General features: G+C 36.4%; 1 long non-coding RNA gene across 9 annotated transcripts in view; it reads left to right on the top strand.

Moving 5' to 3' along the window:
• LOC123383070 overlaps positions 1-27,716 on the top strand; it is a 279,873-nt gene that overhangs the window by 67,510 nt on the left and 184,647 nt on the right. For 8 of the 9 annotated variants that reach the window (XR_006592367.1, XR_006592370.1, XR_006592366.1 and 5 more), the window contains exon 2: positions 3,463-3,571. The exons of the other annotated variant lie outside the window; for it this stretch is intronic. This is a non-coding gene — a long non-coding RNA (uncharacterized LOC123383070). The remainder of the gene's footprint in view (positions 1-3,462; positions 3,572-27,716) is intronic. 9 annotated transcript variants of the gene reach the window in all.

The raw sequence follows: 27,716 nt of genomic DNA, 5'->3' as shown, positions 1-27,716 counted from the left end.
TACTATTTTCCATACCTAAAATCCTTCATAAAAATGTAATTTTGATTTAATTAAAATGCAGTTTGTAAAGACATGCATATGCTTGGGGGGAAAAACAAACCTTTCTCTTCACATAGTAAACACTGGGTTTTGTGACTCTTAAGCATCTATACTCCTGTCTTGTGTTAATGCATCCCCATTGCCATATTCTTTTTGAGAAATTGCTTTTTGCAAAGACAGAAAGAAAACAATGTGATGTGGTGGTAACATCAATCGAAATGGCCTGACTTCCCTGAGCCAAGGCGGGAACATGTGGCCCAAGGCAAACCAATTGGATTCGGTCTCCTGTGATTTTGAAACATGAATAAAATAATGCCAATGTGGGGGGAAAAACAATTGTAGCCAATTTATCTAGCTGTCAGTACGCTGGTTAGGTAATTCCACTGACTCCATCATGTTGCTAAGGACCAGAATCTCTCTCCTTGATTTCCACATTCACAATGTATAGACTCATCTTGTTCAGCCGCCTCCTGTGTGGTCTCAAGATGGCTGCTCATGTCCCAGTTTCACAAGGCAAGATGATTCTGTGGACTGGCGGTCTGATCAGGGCTCAGCGGGACAGCTAAGCTCGGTAATGTGGCTAAACAAATAAATACACACCAACTGTAATTATGTGGCTCTAGAGTTGCAAATATTTTGATTTATTATTTCATAAATCTGTGAAAATATCCTGAGTATAATAGTCTACGAATGTTGAAGTTGTACTTTAGTACCAGAGCATACTTTCAGTGACTTTTTCGGTAGCAATTTTGGAGGGAAGAGAAAAACATCTTATTTCTGTTACTCAGGAATCCCTTACTGTTTCTTATTTTACATTTCTCTCTGTACAGAATCCCCTCCAGCCATAACAGCTAGAGCTAAAATTGTTCGTTTGATGATGCACTGGGATTTTGCTTTTTCACTCTCCTGTGCCCACTTACGTCTATGATCAGGGAGTCTTCATTAAATGTTTGTTGAATTCATAATTAAAAATAGATTAAGTGAGGAAAGGCAATTGCTATGATACAAGCACTAGAAAATGGTTATTAGAAACAACAACAATGACATAGACATGATTCTTGCAAAAGAAAAGGAAATGTATAGTTGAGGTTTAGAAAAATGAGAGCAGACTATGAGCTGCACATTAAAAGCCCACCGTCTTGGAAAAAAAATACCACTGTCTTGAGATTCATAAGACTTGGCTCTGACAGTTATGTGGATCACTCAGGCACATAATGTTGACAGTGAACAATCAACCTTTTTTTGTTGTATTTTTTTATATGTTATAAAATTCATTCAGGTAACACTATCCTTGGTAAGAACACAAAAGTAGAAACTGTTCTTTAGATTTATAAACCTGTAGCATTAGAAGGACCTAAACTTATCTTTCCATCTAACTTGTTCATTTTAAATGAAAAGATTAAAGTGTGGACAGGTTCAAGTAACCCATACCATTTTAATAGCATCTACTAATCACTTATTCTGTGTTGTCTTAAATCATTTACTTACACATGTTCTCTCATTTAATGCTCTCAGCAATTCAACGAAAGAAATCCCAACTTATGTATCAGCTAACTAAAATTCAGCAAGGTTAAGTAACTGGTCCAAGGTCACACTGCTGTGCTGCTCATCAGCAACAGGTCCAGCTCTGTTGACTCCCAGCCTAGCATTCACCAGTAGTCAGACCTCTGAAACAGCCTACATGGGAATCTGGATCCCAGGAATTGGGCAGAAAGGTTTAGGTGGTCTGTCTGTGCAGTTATAACATATGAGCATATGCTTTTATGAAGATTATCTTGAGGCGCCTGAGTGGCTCAGTCGGTTAAGCGTCTGACTTCAGCTCGGGTCATGATCTCACAGTTCATGGGTTCGAACCCCACATTGGGCTCTGTGCTGACCGCTCAGAGCCTGGAGCCTGTTTCAGATTCTCTGCCCCTCCCTGCTCGTGCTCTCCCTCTATCTCAAAATAAATAAACATTAAAAAAATAATAATAATAAAGATTGTCTTGTCCTAGGGGGTGCCTGGGTGGCTCAGTCGGTTAAGCATCTGACTTCAGCTCAGGTCATGATTTTGTGGTTCATCAGTTTGAGCCTGATGTCGGGCTGTGCTGACAGCTAAAGCCTGGAGCCTGCTTACATTCTGTGTGTGTGTCTCTCTCTGTGCCCCTACCCCCTCACACTCTGTCTCTCTCAAACATAAATAAACATTAACAAAATTAAAAAAAAAAAAGGAGTGGGGGGCACCTGGGTGGCTCAGTCAGTTGAGCATGCGACTTTGGCTCAGGTCATGATCTCGCAGTTCGTGAGCTCAAACCCCGCTTCAGGCTCTGTGCTGACAGCTCAGAGCCTGGAGCCTGCTTTGGATTCTGTGTCTCCCTCTCTCTCTGCCCCTTCCCCACTCATGTTCTGTCTCTCTCCGTCTCTCAAAAATGAATAAATGTTAAAAAAAGTTTTTAAAAAAAGATTATCATGTCCTATTAACAGCTTTTAATAATATGCTTAATGTTTACAAATGTCAAAATAAATGGAAAGAGAGAATATCATGAAACTGTACCTGCTGAAATAGCTATTTAAGCTAGATCACTGATTGCATTCTAATCAGGATGAAAAAATAGCTGACATTCCTAATGTAGAATAACCAGGTTGGTGGGGGGCAGGGAATATCAGGATTAAATACTCCAATGATACCCCTTTCTGTTTCTATTTAAATAACATTGAGAGCACAGGGTATGAAAGTATGGGCAGGGTGTCCCTATGAGGTGATAAGAGACTGGCAAGGTTCCTACAAGAAGAGCCAGAAACGCATGGCGAAGAGTGCCACTCATTGTCATCTTACCGGCTGATTCTGGTTAATACATAATGTCTGCAATGAGTTCAGCAGGAAGCCTCTCTGTAGTTCTGTGTTCAAAGCTAGGGTTATTCATTAATTCATTTGTGCAGGCATTCATTCAATTTGTTATCCTCATTGAGCTCATGTGATTGGTAAGTTGCAGTTATGGGAAAGAAGTACGGGAAATGTTCTGAAAGACTATCAGAGATGTGCTTTCAAAGAACAGAGTTGATATATGTTGGGTAATATAATTAGAGTAGATTAGTCTAACTTTAGTGCCTCCTCTTTATAGAGATAGAAGCTTCCCTTCTCTACATTGTTTTATGTAATTAGTTTCCTAGCCAGAAATGTTTTATTTTTGTTCCATGGTCCCTAATTTACCAGCCTCTTTTCCAGGACAGCATTTCCTACTACCCTAATAACGACAGTGGAATGGCTATGCTCTGCTTAATGGGCATGAGTTTTAAACAATAATGTCATTTCTGAACACTTAACGAGATTCACAATTAAGAAGGCATTGAAGTTCAAGGTCTTATGAAAAAAAAGACAGTTTTGTAATCATAATGTAGCCATCTAAGTTAGTAACCCAAGTAGTCTTTTTCTTCTAATTTAAGGCTTGAAGACATGAATGTATTCCTGTTTATTCCTGACCTTGAAATAATCCCAAATGTGAAAAGCTGTTTGACTCCCATCACAGAACTACATATGTGTGTGTATTCATAGGTATGTAGATATCCATGTAAAATACTGTAGTATAGCAAGCATGATACAGATGAAGTATATCTGTGTGTAGGTACAGTAAACTATAATCTGTATCTAGACTAAACTGTGTCTGTATCTATAGTGTATCAAACCAGTATATGTATTATATATATATACCATATACTAATAAATATTTATATATACTATATATTGTTATATATGTTATATATGTGCCATATAATAATAAATGTATTAATAATTATATAATAAGTATATATACTATATATATTTATATATAGCAGTTTGTGTGATAGTTGTCTTAACAGCCATTTCACATATTGAATTATATATAGTATTTATATCTATATATATTACGATATATAGTAGATACATATTAATGTGTATAATTACTTTTGATTCTTAAGATACAATTTGAGAAGAAAAAGTCACAATTTTTAAGGAACGAACCAACACACATAGGACTTCTGTTTTCAGTGTAGACTAGATTAGTAACAGTGAAAGGCATATTATATTTATTTTCTGTTTGGGAAATAAAACCTAATCCTTTCATAATTATGCTCAGTGGAATGTGTAGTACTTGGGCAGTTACCATAAACATACTGTGAATTTTTTTCTCAAGCAGCTCACAGAGGGTCTCCTGTCCTTCAAGAAGCCTGATTAGAATAGACTCTCGTGGGGAAAAGATCCTTTTTACTCATCCTAAAATTAGTTCCTACCTCCAACACCCTGCAAAGATCCCAACTTATTTTCAGTGGAGAGCCAGGCCAAATACCATTCCTATCAAAATATCTAAGAGATAAATTTGAATTTGAGCTAAAGTCTAGCTTTCTTCAACAGTGGACTCAGGACTTTACTCTCGTGTTTTGGGGCTTCTGTTTTCTTTGGGTTATTTTCAGTGGAGAGCCAGGCCAAATACCATTCCTATCAAAATATCTAAGAGATAAATTTGAATTTGAGCTAAAGTCTAGCTTTCTTCAACAGTGGACTCAGGACTTTACTCTCGTGTTTTGGGGCTTCTGTTTTCTTTGGGTTCTCATCCAGCTTGGGCTTATTATCTATGAAAGACTTAGTATTAACCCTGGTAGCACTTTTGGCATGGACTGCTTAGAGCATTTGATTATATGATTAACATTATAAATAGTTAATACCTTTTACTTGGTACAGTCAATTCAAATTCTGCATTGTTGCTTGGTTACTTTTATTTGGGTTTTAGAATCGTGCCAGAAACTTACTGTGCTGTTAACAAATATGTATTAATGATTATTGTAACGACCATCCCTATAAAGGAATAGGCAGCCATTAGGCTTTAGGATTCAATTGAATGAGAGTAACATTTAGACAGGGTCATTTCTAGACTAATACATGAAATACATGCCATAACGTAGGATCTCTGGGTTTTGTCAAAGAAATATAGTGAGTATAATCATTTTTCTTGAATATTGTAATGTTCCTTAAAAAAATATTTCTGCATCCTGAGTTTCTGCTCTCATCTAATTCAACTTCATTTTAAACCCAATGTTTCTATTATTTCATTCTTTTCCCCCACAGATTCCTCCAATGAAATATAAACATTTCAGATTATCCCCAATAGCTCTACCCTTGCTCCCCATTCCAAGCTTGCTCTCTCTCTCTCTCTGTCTCACACACACACACACACGTCACCAGAACTCTTTTACTTCTCTATATTCCTTCTCCTAAACCTCTTATTTAGTTTTCATAATCAATCTGTTCTTTATTAATCATGTTCAGTTCCTTCTGCATAAATAATAATCTCAAAACTTCAGTGGCTTACAACAATCAGCATTGGTTTTCTCTCCTAAGGTAGTGGGTTAGCAGGAACTTCAGGCTGCAGTCACTGAAGTAGATCATTCCCACATATCTGTCCCCATGGTCCTGAGATTATCAGGCTAGCTAGCATCTTTTTCTCATAAAATGACAAAAGTACAAAAAAAAAACAAGCCCCGCTGTGTAAGGTCATTTCAAGCCTCTGTTTGTGTCACAACTGCAATCAACACATTGCCTGGTTAGGTTCCCTTGTCAAAGTTTAGTGATACCAGAACACATCAAAACAAACAAAAAGGGCAACAAGATAAGAAACAAGGAACAATAGATTACAAAACAACCAGAAAACAGTTAACAAAATGACAATGGTAAGTCCTACCTACCAATAATTATTTTAATGTAAACAGATTAAATTCCCCAATTAAGAGACATTAGAATGGCTGAATGGATTTACAAAACAAAACAAAAAATAAGTTCCAACAATATGCTGCCTATAAGAGACTCACTTTAGCCTTAGGGACACATGTAGACTGAGAGGGAAGGGGTGGAAAAATAGACATTTCAAGCAAATGGTAATTGATAACAAAAAAAAAAAAGGCAAGGAATGCTATACTTATATGAGAAAAAATAGTCTTTAAATTAAAAATGGTAAAAATAGACAAAGAAGGTCATTATACACTGGTAAAGGAGTTAATACTCAAGAAGATATAACAATTACAAATACACTCAACATTAGAGCACCTAAATGAATAAACAAAAACTAATACAGCTAAAAAGAGAAATAAATTATATAATACAATAATAGCTGGGGACTTTAATACCACAACTTCCAGCAATAAATAGATCATCCAGACAGAGAATCAATAAAGAAACAGTGAATTTGAACAATACTGAGACAAAATGGACCTAACAGGCATATACAGAACGTTTTACCCATCAACAGCAGAATGCACATTCTTCTCAAGCACACTTCTAACATTTTATAGATTAGAGCAAATGTTAGCCTCTGAAACAAGTCTTAGCAAATTGAAGAAGGTTGAAATCATACCAAGAATCTTCTCTGACCACAGTGTCAAGAAACTAGAAATCGATAATGAGAGGAAAAATGGAAAATTCACAAACACCTAAAAATTAAACAACACTCTTCCAAATAACCAATGGATCAAAGAAGAAATTAAAGGAGAAAGAAGAACAGTTCCTTGAGATAAAGGAAAATGAAAATACAACTTTCCAGAACTAATGCAGTGCAGCAAAAGCAGTTCCTAAGAGGGAGGTCCATAACAATAAACACCTATGTTAAGAATCAAGAAAGACCCCAAATAAACAACCTAACACTACACGTTTAGGAACTAGAAAAAAAGATCAAACTAAGCCTAAAGTTAACAGAAGAAAGGAAATAATAAAGATTAGAGCAGAAATAATGACATAGAGACCAGGAAAATAATGGAAAAGATTAACCAAACCAAGACTTTTCTTTGAAAAGACAAAATTGACAAACTCTTAGCTAGACTAACCAAAGGGAAGAGAGAAAGGACCATATCGACAAATTGTAAATGTAAAAAGAGACATTACAAATAACATAGAAATTCAAAGGATCATAAGAGGCCACTATAAATATCTGTATTATTTAACCTAGAAAAATGGGAAAATTCTTAGAAATATACAGTGTACCAAGACTGATCAAGAAGCAATAGGAAATCTTGGGACACCAGGATGGCTCAGTTGGTTAAGTGTCCAACTTCAGCTCAGGTCATGATCCCACAGTTCATGGTTTCAAGCACCACTCCGGGCTCTGTGCTGACAGCTGAGAGCCTGAAGCCTGCTTCAGATTCTTTGTCTCCTCCTTCTCTCTGCCCCTCCCCCACTCATTCCCTCTCTTTCTCTCTCTCAAAAATAAATAAATAATTTTTTTTAAAGAAGATAGGAAATATGGACAGACCAATTATTAGTAAGGAGGTTGAATCAGTATCAAAAATCCTCTAGTGAAGAAAAGCCCAGGATCAGATGACTTCACTGGTGAGTTTTACAAAACATTAAAGAATTAACACCAATCATTTTCAAACACTTCCAAAAAATCAAAGAGGAGGGCACTTATTTTATGACACCAGCCTTATCTTGATACCAAAATCAGAAAAGAAAACTACAGGCCAATATCCTTGATGAATCTAGATGCAAAAGTTCAGTGAAATACTAGCAAACCAAATTCAGCAATGCATTTAAAGTATCCTTCACCACGATCCCACCAAGTGGGATTTATACTTGGGATACAAGGATGGTTCAACATATGCAAATCAATCAATGTGATTTACATTAAGAGAATGAAAGCAAGAATCATATGATCATCTCAATAGATGCAGAAAGAGCACTTGACAAAATTTAACATACGTTCATAATAAAAACTCTTAACAAATTAGACAAAGAAGGAACATATCCCAACATAATAAAGACCATATAAAACAAGCCCGCAGCTAGCATCATACTCCATGGTGAAAGGTTGGAAGCTTTTGCTCTCAGATCAGGAACAAGAAGAGGCTGCCACTGTTACCACTCCTATTCAACATGGTACTGAAAGTCCTAGCTAGTGAAATCAGGCAAGAAAAAGAAATAAAAGGTATCAAAGTTAGAAAGCAAGAAGTAAAATTAGCTCTATTTGCAGACATGATTGTATATATAGAAAATCCTAAAGACTCAACCAGAAAACTGTTATATCTTGTCAGTGGATTCAGTAAAGCTTAGGGTACAAAATTAGCATTCAAAAGTTAGTAGCATTTCTATGCACTGATGGCAAAATTGTGAAAAAAAAAAAGAAAGAAAAAGATCCCATTTAGAATAGTATCAAAACAATAAAATACTTAGTAATACATTTAAGGAATTAAAGATCTCTGTGCTGAAAGCTGGAAAACCCTGATTAAAGAAATCATAGAAGATACAAATAAATGGGAATGTATTCTGTATTCTTGGATTAGAATAATGACTATTGTTAATATGTCCGTACTACCAAAGGCTATCTATAGATTTAATGCAATCTCTATCAAAATTCCAACGGAAGTTTTTACAGAAGTTAAAAAAAAACAAACAAAAAAACTCCTAATATTTATATGAAACTATGAAAGACCATGAATACCCAAAGAAATCCTGAGAAATCAGGACAGAAAGGACATGAAAGAAGAACAAAGCAGAAGGCACCCCCTACTTTCTGATTTCAAGCTATACCATAAAGCTATAATCCTCAAAATAGTATGGTACTGGAATAAAAACAGAACAATGGAACAGAATCAAGAGCCCCCCCCCCAAAAAAAAAAAACAAAAAAAAAACAAAAAAACCCCAAGTATTTACAGTCAAATAAATTTGACAGGGGAGCCAAGAATACCCAGCAGAGAAAAGACAATCTCTTCAATAAATGGTGCTGAGATAATCGGATATTCACATGTAAAAGAATGAAGGTGGACCCCTATCTTATACCACTCACACAAACTCAGATGGATTAAAGACTTAAATGTAAGATCTGAAACCAGTAAACTCCCAGAAGAAAACAGAGGAACAAATCTCCTTGACATGGGTCTTGATAATGATTTTTTGGATATGGCAAATAAAGTATAAGCAACAAAATAAAAATAAACAAGTGGAACTACATCAAACTAAAAATCTGCTAAACAGCAAAAGAGACCACAAACAAAGTGAAAAGACAACCTACAGAATGGGTATTTGCAAACTATGTATCTGATATCTAAGACATTGCAACTCTCTCTTTTTACTGTAGAACACCAAATAACCCAGCTAAAAAATGGGCAAAGGACACAACTAGACATTTCCCCAAAGAAGATATTAAAAATGCCAACAGACCAAATGAAAGGTGCTGAATTTCATATTAGGGAAATCCAATTGAAACTACAATGAGGTATCACCTCATGCCTCTTGTATGTCCATCATCAAAAAGACAAGAGATAACAAGGATGTTATCCTCTATAGGACATCCTCTATCCTCTATGGCGAGGATGTGGAGAAAAGGGAATCCTTGTGCACTTTTGGTGGCATGTAAATTGGCACAGCCATTATGAAAAACAGGAGGATTCTCAAAAGATTAAAACTCGAACTACCAAATGATCCATCAATTCCACTTCTGGAAATATATCCGAAGGTAACAAAAACATCAAATGGAAGATACATCTGCACCCCCATGTTCATAGCAGCATTATTTACAAGTCAGGACATGGAAACAACCTAAGTTTCCATTGATGGCTGAATGGATAAAGCAGTTGTGAGGTAGGTATATATACGTGTAGTACACACACACGCGCGCGCATACAGATGCATACGTGTATGTGTATAGCCATATAATGAAATACCATTCAGCCATAAAATAAACAAGGAAATGCTACTATTTGTGACAACATGGATGGGCCTTAAAGGCATTATGCTAAGTGAAATAAGTCAGACGGAAAGACAAATACCAAATACTACATGATCTCATTTGGATGTGGAATCTAAAAGCAACAACTCATAGAAAAAGATATTAGCCATGTGGTTGCCAGAGGTGGAGGGTGGGGGCAGGGGAAATTGGAGAAAGGCCATAAGTACTAGAGATGTAATGTACAACATGATGAATATAGCCAACAGTGCCGTTTGATATATAGAAAGGTTGTTATGAGAGTAAATCCTAAGAGTTCTCATCACAAAGGGAATTTTTTTCCTTCTTTTTTTTACTGTATCTGTCTGAGAAATGGACGTTAACTAAATATTTTATGTCAATAAATTCACAATATATGTAAATCAAACCATAATAGGCATATGGCATATATGCCTAGAACTTACACAGTGTGTGTGTCAATTCTCAAACTGGAAAAAAATGTTGAATACACTTAATATGTACTAGAATGGCTAAAAAAATCCTAAATATACCAAGTCTGGTGAGGGTTCAGAGTGAATGGAGCTCTTTTACATTGCTGGTGGGATCACACAGTTCAGTCACTTTGGGAAACAGTTTGCATTTTCTTGTGAAGTGAAATACATCCCATAAGAAACAGCATTCCCGTTCCTAAGAATCCTTTGCTTTTATCTAGGATGCAAAAGTAGTTTTTTTCCTTTGGGGCTTCTCTTTGGGGTTGACGTGTTTGTTTTGCTATCTTTTATTTGTTTTTTAATCCCTCCCCCCTATTCCTAACTTTCTGTTCACTCATGTCTTTTTCTGTTCTCATTTCTCATGATTTCAAAGCTGCTTTTTGCAAAGCTTTACATTGTAGCTCTCTTTCAGAGTCAAACTATATTCTACTCTCTCTGTTATGTCTGCTCATTATGCCGACATGCATGTTAATGCTACGGTGTGCACTGTTTGCCATCAACTAGACCAAAAGCCTGTAATCCTGCGGATAGTCTTCTTATGTCATAGTCCTTAATTCTTTTTGACCACTAGAGGTGTATTTTATGATTGCTTATTTGAAAGATGAAATGTCAAGATTTCTCTGGCAGATATAATCTGCTGGTTTCCACTTTTGGATGTCTAAATAAGCTCTGCTAAATATGTGCGTAGAACAGTCATCTGTTTGAGGAAATATCTTTAATATTTTCTCATGGTATAGATATGCTAAATGGTGAGCCATGTCTGAGATACATCACTTTTCACAGAAGATGCATTTTATATGCTAGAAAAACTTAATTACATATGACATTTAAGTTAAAGGGGGTTAATTTCGTTCCAGTTTGTGGAATTCGTTGTTTAGTTGCCACATAGCTCAGCCTGCAGCCTGCCACGTAAGGGGTTATGTAGTTAGCGCATAGGGTAATGTATCCTCCCTCACTTCCTCTTTCTTTCTCTCTTTTTATTTTATATCTTTTTCACCACTGCCTTCTTACACTTCAATAAGTCCTTATCATAGTGACTAAAAAAGGAAAACAAGGGGCACCTGGGTGGCTCGGTCGGTTAAGCGTCTGACTTCAGCTCAGGTCATGATGTCACGGTTTGTGGGTTCAAGCCCCGCGTCAGTCTCTATGCTGACAGCTCAGAGCCTGGAGCCTGCTTGGGATTCTGCGTCTCCCTCTCTCTCTCTGCCCCTCCCCTGCTCATGCTCTGTCTCTCTCTCAAAAATAAATAAACATCAAAAAAATTAAAAAAAATTAAATTAAATTAAAAAGGAAAACAAAAACCAAAACAATCCACAATGAAAAAGTCCATGATGCACTTCTTTTCCATCTCTGTTCTTTGCTCCTTTACGGAAATCACAAATGAAAAGTCTTCAGTTCTTTACTACATCTTCATCACCCAACACTCTGAAGAGCTATTATGGGCTTTAACAATCTCTGATACCTGAATAATGCTGTTCTTTTGGAGTCTCCAATAAATTCCTACTTGCAAAATCCAAGTGCCTCTTCCAAGATCTCATGCTCAAGTAACTTTCTGTAGTACTTGGCATTGGTGACCACTCCTTTCTTCTTCACATGCTACTTCTTGGCCTCTGTGTAAATCTCCTCACTCTTGTTCTACTAGTTATCAACTTCTCCATCACATCTCTTTCTTCATGTACCTTTTAGGTGTAACTTTCTCAAAGTTACATCCTGGTCTTCTCTCACATACTTTCCCTAGTGAAACACTGGCTACCACTGTTTCAACATTCACTTCCCTTCAGATAACTCCACTTCCATATTTCTGGCCTGCTTCTCGTCTTAGACAACACACCAACATTTGGAACCCCTTGCCGTACAGGGATATTGCAATTATCCCTAAATTCAACGTGTTCAGAATGAAAGTGGGCAATGAGTAAGAGTGTACGGAACACAACCTTCTTACTCAGACAAATCTGGTTTAAAGTTTTGTCTTGACCACTTATCCTCTTGTGTGCCTATGGAGAAGACACTTAAATGGTAAATACAGCTGTAATTTGGGGAAAGCACACTACAGAGTTACTATGAGAATTAAAGATTTAATTCACTGCCTGAGATATGGTGGCACTCAATATCTCAGAGATATTCTGTGTTATTATCCTCTCTTTAGTGTCTCTTTGTCTTACTGAAACTCTATATCCATTAGTAACATTATTACAACCCTATAGCAATTTCTTCTGGTTCTATCTTCACATTCCATCAGTGGTCAAGTCATGTTAACTGTATTTTTTTTCTTTTTCTTTTTTACATCTGTCCTTGTCTTTCCCTGCATTGGTTCTTATTATCCACAACTCACATTATTGCAAATTTTTCCAGTGGTTTCTTCTTTCAGTCTTTTATTGCTCCAAATCATCCTTTATACTGTCATTTACATTATTTTCCTAAGAAACAGCAATAATGCCTTTACATTTCCCTCAGATTGCTTCAGTGGATCCCAATTGCCTGAAGTATAATGACCAAATATCTTAAATTAGCATTCACAGTCCTTCTCAGTCTGATTTTTAGTTATCTTTTTTGTTTCATTTCCCACTACTACTCTTTATAAACTCTCTGCTCTAGCCAGATTGGGTAAGTAACTGACCTCCAAAAAAAAAAAAAAAAAAAAGCTCAATAAATAAAGCATGCTCAATGCATTTCCTCCCCTTGCAAGGTCTCTCTTCGCTTAATAAATTCCAGTTAGATGCAACTGCTTCTTCCTCAGGGTTCATGTAACGTGTTGCTTGTATCTCTGTTAAGTGTTTTATTTTTACCTTTCTCTCTTATATTGTTGTTAGGCATATGTGTATCTTTTTTCAGTATAAGCTGAGTCCATTGGAAGCCAGAATGACAATACACTAAAGCGAGTAAAATAGAAATGGATGTAGAAAATCATGACTGAGAAAAAGAACTACATGAACATTATGGCCCAATATGATAGCTGTGATTATTGCCAAGCATTGCTCTGAACTACCTTTTTTTAAGTGAAGTAATTTTTTTTAATGAACATACAATATTATATTAATTTCAGGTATACAACATATCAATTCAGCAATTCTGTTACCCTGTGCTCACCACAATAAGCATGATCACCATATAATATTATTATAGTACCATTGACAATATTCCCTATGCTGTACTTTTCATTTCTGTGACTTATTTATTTTACAACTAGAATTTTGTACCTCTAATCCCTTCTATGTGTTTCACCCATCCCCCCACCCTTCCCCTTTTAGAAATTGCCAGTGTGTTTTCTGTTCTTTTGTTTTTGTCTTCATTTTATTTATTTTAGAGAGAGAGAAAGTGCGCACAGGAAGTGGAGAGGGGCAGAGAGGAAAAGAGAGAGAGAATCTTAAGCAGGCTCCACAGCCAGCATGAGCCTGAAGTGGGGCTCAATCCCACGATCCTGGGATCACAACCTGAGCTGGAATCAAGAGTCTGACATTCAACAGACCGAGCCACTCAGGCGCCCCTGTGTTCTCTGTTTTTAAGAATCTATTTGTTTTATTTTGTAGATTCTGCATGTAAGTGAAATTATATGTCTTCTGTCTTTGTCTGTAGCAAAAGCAGTTCTAAGAGGGAAGTTTATAGCAATACAGGACTACATCAAGAAATAAGAATTCTAAAATTAATATGGAATCACAAAACATTCCAAAGTGCCAAAGCAATCTCGAGAAAGAAGAACAAAGCTGGAGGTATCACAATTCTAGATTTCAAGATCTACTACAAAGCTGTAGTAATCAAAACAGTATGGTACTGGCACAAAAATAGAGATATAGATCAATGGAAAATAATAGCCCAGAACTAAATGCACATTTATATGGTCAATTAATCTATGACAAAGGACTCAATAAAATACAATGGGGAAAAGACAGCCTCTTCAAGAAATGGTGCTGGAAAAACTGGACAGCTATATGCAACTGAAAGAAACTGGACCACTTTCTTACACCATACACAAAAATAAACTCAAAATTGATTAAAGACCTAAATGGGAGACATGAAACCATAAAAATCCTAGAAGAAAACATAGGCAGTAATCTCTTTGACATGGGTCTTAGTAACATTTTTCTAGATGTCTTCTCAAGCAAAGGAAACAAAATTTTTAAAAAAATAAATTTTTGGGACTACACCCAAATAAAAAGCTCTGAACTTCTAGCTGAACAAAATCCAATCATTCATTTCACAAATGTATTTTGAATGTCTTCCCTAAGTTTTGCATTGTGCTAGATCCTTGGGATACAAATGCATGCAGTTCATAGGAAATTTAAAATGGCAAGTTATATACCTCAAATTTTCTAAGAGAAAGAAAAACCATTCTTCATGAGAAGCAAAATACCTCATAGTACTAATATTTGAGAGAGACTTCTTATTTAGGACCTTATGAAGGGGTCATGGGAAAAAAAATGAACAGGAGCCTCAACAATTCTCTTTACAAAAATATGGAAGAAATAACCCATATAAAACAATTTGTAATCACTGTATTATATGTAATATTCAGAAGTATTAGTGTCTTAGTTCCTCACTATTTTTATTAAATGTGGCCAAACTGTTGGCAACAGCAGCCTTGACACATTAGTCACATTGGTTCTATGAATTAGTGTACATTTAGTACTAAGTAATCCTTCACTGAGAACCGTATTAAAAGGCATTTCCCAGTATTGTGTGGATTAGTGACTATAACTACTAAATAGCCATTCTAACACCCAAACTCTATGAAAAGTCTGCACCCACACCTCTTGAAACAAATATGTCTTACTTTTCCTTAATCCATAGTAATTGTTTGTCTATCTTTAATTTAGAACATGTGCATTTTTCTCTGACTTTCATTGTTGGTCTTTGGGAACAGAGTAAGCTGGTATTTTCTGACATGTTTCTCCCCTGAATGTCTGCCAAGATTCTATTTCCTTCTCAGGGATTATCTTCTTTACCTTGTCTCCTTTCACTTCCTAGTTTTCTGCATTTCCTCACCTAATGTATAATAGATAATGGGTTGAAATAATCTATTCTATTTCTACTACTAACAATGGTTAGCTCTTAACTGATTTTCATTCTTATGCTAAGATGTGTTTAGTTTTGAATAAGCTGCTTATGTGATCTGCCAATAATTTTGCCCTATGTGAATGATTTTCCATTGTTTGCCAAAGCATATGAGTGATTAGGAGACATACTGCTATAGAGTCTATCGGCTTCATTTGACAAAATTTTAACAATCTTGGATACTGTAGATAAAAATCCAGATGCATGAAGATTTTTGATTGGAGTCTTGAATGTGAACAAAGCGTAACTTGCTTCTTCTAGACTATGAGTTACTCACTGGGACTTATTTAAAATCCACACAAGCACTGCCTCAGCAACTGTTTAGTTCTGTGCACACAGCAAGAATTCAATAAATGCTGAATACGTAAATAATAGAAGCATTTTCCACTCTTCCCTAGTCACCTTTATATTCTTACCAAGTAACATGGAATCTGAAATCAGGTAGAAATAATTGACACTAATGATTAGATAACACTTATCACTGTAGTCATACATGCCATCTTTGGAGCTAATGCACATACTAAAGTATTCATTATTGTTCTAAAGAATACAACAAGCTAGATCTTTTTCTGAATGCCATATCAGGGTTAGCACCCTTTTTGGTAATATTAAAATTATACTCCACCAGGTGAGAACAATAAGCCTAACGATGGATTTCTTTTTTGTTTGCTTTTTGATAGAAGAGGGATTGCCCACTAATTAGATGAAGGACACAATATTAATGAAATTTTTCTTCCTTTAACTACCTCGTGTTTACAGTTATATCTACAGTTTTAAAACAGTCTGCAGAGGGGCGCCTGGGTGGCGCAGTCGGTTAAGCGTCCGACTTCAGCCAGGTCACGATCTCGCGGTCCGTGAGTTCGAGCCCCGCGTCAGGCTCTGGGCTGATGGCTCAGAGCCTGGAGCCTGTTTCCGATTCTGTGTCTCCCTCTCTCTCTGCCCCTCCCCCGTTCATGCTCTGTCTCTCTCTGTCCCAAAAATAAATAAACGTTGGAAAAAAAAATTTTAAACAGTCTGCAGATTAAAAGCCTGATGGAATTTTCAAAAGTCGTGATGCCTATATTAGGCTGCCCGTTGCAAGTGTCAGAAAGGGTGTAACTTGCAAGAAGACCCATGAAAGAGAAGGGAGGTGGGGTGGTGGTAAGAGTAAACAGATCTTCGGTCTCATGTATTGTTGCCAGAAAATGCCAAGGTCCAGTTCCCTGGCACAAAAAGTACTAAAAAGACATCTTGACGTATACAAGACCTGCTAAGTTGAGAAAAAATAGCTCAGTTACTGTTTTGTTAATTGGGCTTACTAAAGGAAACTGATAAGTCATTACTTCCAGGGAATAATTCCTCAAATGCCCTATTCCCTAAGAAGCTTCTCTTCAAAGAAGTCATATGACCAGTTATGGTGTGATTTTAGGCAAGTCACTTTATTTCCTTTTTTGACAAAATGGGAATCCTCTCAGCCCTTCCAACTGAACTCTGTTTTTGTTCTTTTTGTTGTTTTTGTTGTTTTATTTTTTTATTTTCTCTTTTAGAGAGTAAGAGAGCAAGCTGGGGAGAAGGGCAGAGGGAGAAAGGGAGAGGGAGAGGGAGGGGGAGAGAGAGAGAGAGGGAGGGAGAGAGAGAGAATGAATCCCAAGTGGGCTCCACGCTGGTCATGGAGCCCAACTTGGGGACAGAAAAACAAGACCCATCCATATCTTGCTACAGGAGACTCATTTCAGACCTGCAGTTTGAAAGTGAGGAAAAGGAGAAATATTTATCATGCAAATTAATGTAAAAGGAAACCTTGGAGTAGTACCGCTTATATTGGAACAAATAGACGTTAAAACAGAGATTGTAGAAAGAGACAAAGTCACTATATAACAGTAATAAAGGGGAAAATCCAACAAGAAGATAAAACATTTGTAAATATTTATGGACCCAACATGAAACACCCAAATACACAAAACAGTTAATAACAAACATAAAGGAACCAATTGATAATAATACAATAATAGAAGACTTTAACACCTCACTTACATCAGTGGACAGATCATCCAAAGAGAAAATCAACAAAGAAAGAGTGCCTTAAATGACACAGTGGACCAAATGGACTTAACAGTTACGTTCAGAACATTGCATCCTAAAGCAGTAGAATACACCTTCTTTTCAAGTGCACATGGAACATTCTGCAGAATAAATCACATATTGGCCCACAAAGCAAGCCTCAATAAATTCAAGATCAAAGTCATACCATGCATAGTTTCTAAACACAGTGCTTTGAAACTAGAAATCAATCACAAGAAAAAATCTGAAAACACCACAAATACAAGGAGGTTAAATAACATGCTACTATACAATGAATGAGTCAACCAAGAAATCACAGAAGCAATCAAAAAGTAATGCAAACAAACAAAAATGTAAACACAATGGTCCAAAACCTTTAAGATGCAGCAAAAGCTGGTCTAGAGGGAAACTTATATGAGTCTACCTTAAGAAGCAAGAAAAATCTCAACCTAACCTTACACCTAAAAGACCTAAGAAAAGAACAACAAACAAAACCTAAAACCAGCAGAAAGAAAGAAATAATAAATATTAGAGCCGAAATAATGATATAGAAACTACAAGAAACAATAGAACAGATCAATGAAACCGGGAGCTGGTTCTTTCAAAAGATCAACAAAATTGATACATGACTCATAAAAAGAGGAAAAACTCAAATAAAATCACAATTGAGAGAGGGAAAATAACAACCAACACCACAGAAATACAAACAATTGTAAGAGAATATTATGAAAATCTATGTCAGCAGATTAGACAACCTAGAATGAATGGATAAATTCCCAGAAACGTACAGCATACCAGAACCGACGGAAGAATAGAAAGTTGGAATAGACGGATTACCAGCAAGGAGATTGAATCAGTAATCAAAAAGCTCCAAACAAACAAAAGTCCAGGACCAGATGACTCCACAGGTGAATTCTACCAAACCCATAGAGAAGACTTAACACCGATTCTTCTCAAACTACTCTAAAAAATAGCAGAAAACTTCCAAATTCGCTGTATGAGATTAGTATCATCCTGATACCAAAACCAGATATAAAGACACTAGAGAGAGAGAGAGAGAGAGAACTACAGACCAATATCTCTGATAAACATAGATGCAAAAATCCTCAACAGAATACTAGCAAATAAAATCTAACAATACATTACAAAATCATTCACCACAGCCAAGTGGGATTTAGTTCCAAGATGCAAGGGTGGTTTAGTATTCACAAATCAATCAATGCGATATATCACATCAATAAAAGAAAGGATAAAAACCATATGATCATTTCGGTAGATACAGAAAAAGCATTTGACAAAGTACAACATCCATTCATGAAAAAAGCCCTCAGAAGAATAGGTTTAGAGGGAACATACCTCAACATAATAAAAGCCGTATATGAAAAAAACCACAGTGAACATCATTCTCAATGAGGAAAAACTGAGAGCTTTCCCCGCTAAGGTCAGGAATAAGACAAAGATGTCCACTGTTACCCCTTATATTCAACATAGTACTGGAAGTCCTAGGCACAGCAAGTAGGCAACAAAAAGAAATAAAAGTCATCCAAATTGGTAAGGAAGAAGTAAAACCTTCACCATTTGAAGACGATATTATACTATATAGAGAAAACAAAACAAAACAAAAACAAACAAAAAACAACCCACCAAAAAACTGCTAGAACTGATAAATAAATTCAGTAAAGTTGTAGGATACAAAGTCAATGTGCAGAAATCTGTCGTGTTTCTATACACTAATAATGAAGCAGCAGAAATGGAAATTAAGAAAATAATCCCATTTGCAGTTGCACCAGAAATGATAAGATACCAAGGAATAAACCCAACAAAAAGGTGAAAGACCAGTACCCTGAAAACCATAAAACATTAATAAAAGAAATTGAAGATGACACAAGAAAGACCTTCCAAGCTCATGGATTGGAAGAACAAATGCTGTTAAAATGGCCATACTACCCAAAGCAATCTAAAGATTTAGTGCAATACCTATCAAAATACCAACAGCATTTTTCACAGAACTAGAGCAAACAATCCTAAAACGTATATGGAACCACAAAAGATGTTGGATAGCCAAAGCAGTTTTGAAAAAGAAAAGCAAAACTGGAGGTATCACAGTTCCAGACTTCAAGTTACCTTACAAAGCTATAGTAATTCAAAACAGTATGATAATGGCACAAAAATAGACACATAGATCAGTGGAAGAGAACAGAAAACCCAGAAATAAACCCACAAGTGTATGATCATTTTAATGTTCGACAAAGCAGGAGAGAAGTCTAATAGGAAGAAGACAGTCTCTTCAGTAAATGGTATTAGGAAAACTACGAGACCATTTTTTTACACCATACACAAAAAGAAAGTCAAAATGGATTAAACACCTATATGTGAGACCTGAAACCGTAAAAATCCTAAAAGAGAACACAGTCGGTAATGTTTTTGACATCAGCCATAGCAAAATTTTTCTAGATATGTCTCCTGAGGCAAGGGAAATAAAAGCAAAAAATAAACTATATAATTATACAATTCAAACCCCGCCAAAATAAATAGTCCAATTAAAAATGGGCAAAATACATGAACAGACATTCTCCAAAGAAGATATCCAGATGTCCAAAAGACATTTAACATCACTCATCATCAGGCAAATGCAAATCAAACTACAATGAGATACCACCTCACACCTGTCAGAATGGCTAAAATTAAAAACACAAGAAACTACAAGTGTTAGTGAGGATGTGGAAAAAAAGGAACCCTCTTGCACTGTAGGTGGGAATGCAAATTGGTGCAGCCAGTCTGGGAAACAGTATGGAGTTTCCTCAAAAAGTTAAAAATAGAACAACCTTACAATCAAGTGATCGCACCAGTGGGTATTTATCCAAAAAACACAAAAACACGAAGTCAGAAGGATACATGCACCACGATGTTTATAGTGACATCATTTACAATAGCCAAACTATTGAAGCAGCCCAAGTTTCCATTGATAGATGAATGGATAAAGATGTGGTGGTATACACACACACACACACACACACACACATACACACACACACACACACACACACACACACACACACACACGTATACGAATATCATTCAGCCATAAAGAAGAATAAAATCTTGCCATTTGCAACAATGTGGATAGAGTTATACAGTATAATGCTAAGTGAAATAAGCCAGAGAAAGACAAATACCATATGATTTCACCCGTGGAACTTAAGAAACAAATAAGCAAAGGAAATAGAGAGGGACAAACCAAGATATAGACTCTTAACTATAGAGAAGAAGCTAGTGGTTATCCGGAGGCAGGTGGGTGGAGGGATGGGTGTAATAGGTGATGGGGATTAAGGAGTACTCTTGTCCTGAGGAGCACTGGGTGATGTATGGGATTGTTGAATCAATATATTATACACCTGGAACTAATATAACTCTGTTTGTTAACTATACTGGAATCAAAATTTTAAGGAAAAGAACGTAAAAAATAGATAGTTGAAAGAGGTTATTTATTGTTTAATTGTACCTTTTAGTCATCTCAGCATCATCCATTATTCTGAATTTCCACTATTACACGTTAAGATGTCTGAAAACCACAGGAAAAAAGGCACTTTTTAGTAATACTATGGACTTAGATACTAAATTGCAAGAGTATGCCAGAGTTGTTTCCACTGGAAAATCTGCTTTACTTTGCAGTGAACACCCAGTCTTACTGGGTTACAATTATATTATTGTATTAGTTGAGTCACAATTTTTATATTTGAGCTGCTGCTGCAATTTTAAATGTGGCTCTCACCTGTGGAGTCTATTTGTGTAACGACATGTTGAAGTTTAGATGAATTCTTGGTTGTAAACTTATCCTAACTTTATTTTTCTCATCAGAAAAACTTTTATCTACCATCATTTTCATTTTCACTTTCTCTGAACACAGAGTACATTACCAACAATTTTTCAGACATAAGTAAATGTTTAAAAAGTTGTGGCAGCAAGGTATCTAAAACATCATTATGAAAAGACTATCACAGCATTGGTTCCAATTGACATCATGAAAGCCATTATGGAAAAATACAAAATGTTAAATGAAACTGATTTGGATAGTATATCTTCCTTCCAAGGCAATTAATGGGAGAAATAACTTTTCTTGTCAAAGCATCAGTGCCCATGGACAAAAGCACTGCTGTTTATAATGCATTATGATAAATAGATGCATAATACCTCCCTAAAAGAAAAAAGTCTAATTTATTGCAACCAATTGTAATGCAGAATCCTTTAACACTTATGCAAAATTACATTCTGTTCATCAGCTGTATATCAGCTAACAGCATCAAACCCACCAGAGGGAGGAAACAAGAATATTTACATGTAAAGTGAATGATCTTTAGTGCACTTGTGGCTAGGAGACATGGTATACTTTCATTTGAATTTCTCTATTTTGTGTTTTAAGACACTGTCTTTTCTCTATTAAAATGTAGTGTAGCTATGGGCACCTGTGTGGCTCAGCAGGTTAAGTCTTGGAATTGAGCTCAGGTCACGATCCCGCAGTTTGTGAGTTTGAGCCCCACATCCAGCTCTGTGCTAACAGCTCAGAGCCTATAGCCTGCTTCGGACTCTGTGGCCCCCCTCTCTCTGCCCCTCCCCTGGCACGCTCTCTCTCTCTCTCTCAAAAATAAACATTTAAATAAATAAATAAATAAACAAACAAACCATCAAAACCCTAGAGGAGAAAACAGGCAACAACCTGTTTGACCTCAGCTGCAGCAATTTCTTGCTAGACATGTCTCCAAAGACAAGGGAAATAAAAGCAAAAATGAACTATCGAGACCTCATCAAGATAAAAAGGCTTCTGCACTGCAAAGGAAGCAATCAACAAAACTAAAAGGCAATCTATGGAATGGGAGAAGATATTTGCCAATGACATACTGGATAAAGGGTTAGTATCCAAAATCTATAAAGAACTCACCAAACTCAACACTCAAAAAACAAATAATCCATCAAAGAAATGGGCAGAAGACATGAATAGACCCTTTTCCAAAGAAGACATTCAGATGGCCAACAGACACATGAAAAGATGCTCAAAGTCACTCATCATCAGGGAAATACACATCAAAATCACATTGAGATACCACCTCACACCTATCAGAGTGGCCAAAATTAACAACTCAGGAAACAACAGATGTTGGCGAGGATGTGGAGAAACAGGAACCCTCTTGCACTGTTGGGGGGAATGCAAACTGATGCAGCCACTCTGGAAAACAGTGTGGAGGTTCCTCAAAAAATTAAAAATAGAACTACCCTATGACTCAGCAATAACACTACTAGAGGTTTATCTAAAGGATACAGGAGTGCTGTTTCATAGGGGCACATGTACCCCAATGTTTATAGCAGCACTTTCAACAAAGCCAAATTAAGGAAAGGGCCTAAATGCCCATCAACTGATGAATAGACAAAGAAAATGTGGTTTATATATACAATGGAATACTACTTGGCAATTAGAAAGAATGAAGTCCTGCCATTTGCAACAACGTGAATGGAACTGGAGGGTGTTATGCTAAGTGAAATTAGAGAAAGACAAATACCATGTTTTCACTCATATGTGGAATTTCAGAAACTTAAGAGAAGACCATGGGGGATGGGAAGGGGAAAAATAGTTTCGAGCAGAGAAGGAGGCAAACCATAGGAGACTTCTTAAATACAGAGAACAAACTGAGGATTGAAGGGGGGACGGGGGAGAGGGGAAAATGGGTGATGGGCATTGAGGAGGGCGCCTATCGGGATGAGCACTGGGTGTTGTATGGAAACCAATTTGACAAATTATATTTAAAAAAGAATTGATATTATATTTTTAAAAAATGGTGTTATATTAAGGATATATTTGTTTAAAAAAGACAAACATGGTATTTTCTTGATTTATAAATATTCCCCACTGATATCTCCAAGGTTTTTCATTATGATTTATGCTGCCACTTGGTCTAATTATGAATTAATGATTAGATTCATTTAAAGGTGAATTTGACAAAGTGAATATTCATTCGTGAAGAGAAATTGTCAGTGATAACTGTACTGATGATCAGAACACAGGAATGTAAGAAAAAATATTGCTTGCCTTCAGTTGACCATTAACTTTATCCCACTGATATTAACAACTTTTAATGGCATTCTTTAATTAATCATGGTCCCACATTTACATAGTTATCCAGAACTTTTCTTTCAAGTTTGTTTTCTTTGCAAAGGTTTTAATCAGAACTGTGATATTTAAACCCCTTTACATTCAAACGCTTTATTTTTAAGAGCACTCTGTCCAATTCATTTGAAGTGTAGTTACTCTTCTCACAATTGAGTGCATCTTGACATTTGAGAATTAATATAGGCCTCAAGAGAAAGTGCAATTTACTCAGGTTTCATAGCTGTTCTGATGTATATGGTCATATTAAAGATGTATTAATTACACTTCAAGATTAATTCTAACTGAAGGGTCTGTGAAAAACAGCCCACACACAATTATGTATTTCTCTGTCTCCTTATCCTTTGTAAATGCTCCTTTTGGAAGGTTGGAAGGGAAATCAGCCAATAAAAGGTAAATAAACCCAAATGATTTTTTAAGTATGTATGTATATATGTTTGTTTGTTTATTTATTTATTATGAGAGAGAGAGAGAGAGAGAGAGAGAGAGAGAGAGCGCACATGCACCAGCAGGGGGAGGGCAGAGAGAGAGAGAGGGAGAGAGAGAATCCCAAGCAGCCTCCGTGCTGTGAGCTCAGAGCCCAACCCAGGGCTCCACCTCACAAACCATGAGATCATGACCTGAGAGGAAATCAAGAGTGGACGCTTAACCAACTGAGACACCCTGGCGCCCCCAAATGCATTTTTTAAAGTTACCAACGTTGGGCTCCTGGGTGGATCAGTCGGTTAAACGTTCAGTTTTGACTCATGATCTCACAGTTCGTGGGTTCAAGCCCCACGTGTTGGGCTCTGTACTGACAGCTCAGAGCCTGGAGCCTGCTTCCGTGTTTCTCTCTCTCTCTGCCCCTACCCAGCTCGCACCCTGCCCCTCTCCCTCTCTCTCTCTCTCTCTCTCTCTCTCTCTCTCTCTCTCTCCCTCTCTCTCTCTCTCTCTCTCAAAACTAAATAAACATTAAAAAAAATAAATAAAGTCACCAGCTACTTTATCATTCCTGCCAGAAGCCATCAGTTGTACTCAGATTAGCTTTAATGGCGAGTTGTGTACTAAGAATCCTGCGACAGAACTTCCTAATTAGAGCATATTCCTTTTTTTTTTCAAATGCTTACTCAGAGAATTAATAGTGAATTGTAACCTTTCAAAAATTGAAATTACAAAGCAACTGAATAGGAGGAGGTAGAAAAAGATGCAGAGTAGAGGCAGTTTCCTAACTAGAGGAAAGGGTACCATCAGAAGGAGCCCCTGTTTCTGGTAATCCTGTGAAGGCATTCCACGGGCGAACGTCTCTCTCTCTCGTGTTTTGTACACCATTTTCTTGGTCTACTTGTGAGTGCAAAAGGCTCTGGAATTAGTCTGAGTTATTTACATCAGAAGTTTTTAAGAGTTCTCACATAGCTATTTGGCATATAAATCATTGCAAAAGTGTATTGTCTCATTTATTTGCTCAGCCCATATCTTCTCTATTAATAATTTAGCCTTGTTTATCATTCAGCTTAACCTGAATGAATAGCCAGTTTCAAAATCCTTCAGGTAAATTGATCTTTTGTAAGGTCAGTTCCTTATATTATCTCTATAGCAATACACATGGAAGATGACTTTTATATGCAGTACAGTTCTAGTATCAGATATACACAGAGCAATTAACCCCTAGCATGTCAAGTGCAATTCCGCCCATTTCCTTTGCAACTTGAAAGAAGAGTACATAGAAACACAAGTGATAATGATGTTATCATAGATACAGTCTTGAATTTGGTCTATTAGAGTTTCCAGCTTTCACTATTACAGCTTTAATAATAGAAGTAAAATACATCTTAGAATTGATGAGTATGTCACAATTAATAGAATAGGATATGAGATTAAAAATTATAGAGCCATCAGGAGCGCCTGAATGGCTCAGTCACTTGGGTGTCCAACTTCAGCTCAGGCCATGATCTCACAGCTCATGGGTTCGAGCACCATGTCGGGCTCTAAGCTGCAGCCCAGAGCCTGAAACCGTTGGATTCTGTGTCTCCCTCTCTCTCTGCCCCTCCCTCACTTATGTGCTTGCACTCTCTCTCTCTCTCTCTCTCTCTCTTTCTCTCAAAAATGAATAAAAGTTTAAAAAACACTTTAAAAAAATAAATAAATAATAAAAATTACAGAACCATCAAATGAGTAGCATTTGTATTACATGGGAATGGAAAACCTTAACTTGAAAGGGCATTGTTGACAACCCAGAGAAGTTGCTACATAATGACTTCTGATTGAAGGAGTTCTCTACCTTTGTGAGAGTCCAATGATAACTACCAATCATCTGTGTCTCCTTTCTACATGGAAATCTGGACTGTTGTCCTGAAAGAATGTGATTCTTTACAATCTGCTTACCTGATTGCAGTGTTTCTTACATTTGCCAGGACTGCAGACACAGACTTGCCGAGTCACACTGGGGACTCCGACAGACGTTACTTAACTTTCATGACATTGACACTTAAAAAGATGAAGGATATTTATTTTGTAGACTCTCCCTCAGTTGGAGTTTTGATGATTCATTTTTGCTGGTTACTTACTTTTAGTTTATTCTTTAACAGGAACGTCCCAAAATGCTATGAAGTATTTTGTATTCTATCAGGTGTCACACATTTTCTATGTGCACCATTGCTGGTGATGTTCACCTTGATTACTTTGTTGAGGTGCTGTCTGCTAAATTTTCCATAAAGTTACTCCCTTTATTTGTATTTAGTAAGCCTTTTGTAGTGAGAGAGTTTTATGTGTCAGTTTGGCTAGGCTATAATACCCAGGTATTTAATCAAATGCTAATCTAGGTATTGCTGTGAAGGTATTTTGTAGATGTATGTATATGATATATATGATCTATATCTAATCCTTTTGGTTCTATTTCTCTGAAAAATCCTGACTGATCTGACTGATAGGGATTTGGGGACTGGAAATGGTTTAGGAGGAACAGGATCTTAAGGATGAGATTTCTGAATTGATTCTGCGGAGGTGCTTTGAGATTATGAAATGTCCTATTCCTTATCAAAATCTCCATTTATCCATTTCTTTAGCATGGACTCATGATTTCCTAATTTATTCAGTGGGTTGAAGTCTATGCTTTCTAGTAATTTTATTGAAACTTAATTCACAGAGTATACAATCTAGGCATTTAAAGTATGGAATTCAGTGATTTTTTAGTATATTCAGAATGTTGAGAAATCATCACCACAATTAATTTTTTAATACTTCCCCACCTAAAAGTGAAGACTTACACACTTCAGCTTTTATCCCCCAAACCTCTCTTCTCATCCAGGCTTGGCAACCATTGATCTACCTTCTATCTCTATAGGCTGTTCTAGACATTTCATATAAATGCAAAACTATAACATGTACTCTTGTGACTGGCTTATTTCACTTAGCATAATATTTTCAAGATTCCTCATGTTGTAGTATGTGTCAGTACATCATTCCTCTTTATGGTCAAATGATATTGCATTGTGTAGAACACCGCATTTTGCTTATCCATTCATCATAGATGGAAATTTAGATTGTTTTCATCTTTTGGCTGCTACCGTTTAAGTCCACTAAAATCATCTGTGTACAGGTTTCTTCATGGATATGCTTTTGATTCTCTTGGGTATATACCTATGAGTAGAATTGGTAGGTGAAATAGTAAATGTATGTTTAGCTTTTTAAGGAACTTCCAGACTGTTTTCCAAAGTAGCTGTGTCATTTTACATTCCACCAGCAATGTATGGGGGTTTCAGTTTCTCCACATGCCTGCCAACATTTGCTATTTTGTGTTTGATTCTAGTCATTTTAGGGGGTGTGACATGGTGTCTCATTGGGGTTCTGATTTGCATTCCCCTAATGACTAATAATTTGCACATCTTTTATGTGCTTGTTGGTCACTTATGTATTTTCTTTGGAGAACTATATTCAGATTCTTGTTTCTTTTTTGTGTTATTTGTTTTTTATGACTGAGGTGTAAGAGTTCTTTGTGAATTCTACATACAAATCCCTCATCAGACTTATGACTTGCAAATAACTTCTCCTGTTATGTGGGTTGTCTTTCCCTTTTGTAATAGTATCTGTGTAAACACAAATGTGTCATTTTATGAAGCCACATTTATCTACTTTTTCTTTTGTCACTTGTACTTTTCATATCATATCTAAGAATCCATTGCCTAATCCAAGGTCACAAAGATTTACTCCTGTTTCTCTTCTTCTAAGATTTTACTGTTGCTAGCTATTATATTAGGTCTTTGTTTAATTTTTAGCTATACGTGGTATGAGATAAGGGTCCA

The sequence above is a fragment of the Felis catus genome, chromosome F2 (genome assembly GCF_018350175.1).
Source record: "Felis catus isolate Fca126 chromosome F2, F.catus_Fca126_mat1.0, whole genome shotgun sequence".
In the NCBI taxonomy this organism is placed as follows: domain Eukaryota; kingdom Metazoa; phylum Chordata; class Mammalia; order Carnivora; family Felidae; genus Felis; species Felis catus.
Note: the sequence above shows the minus strand (reverse complement) of the source record. Positions and strands in the feature narration are given on the sequence as shown.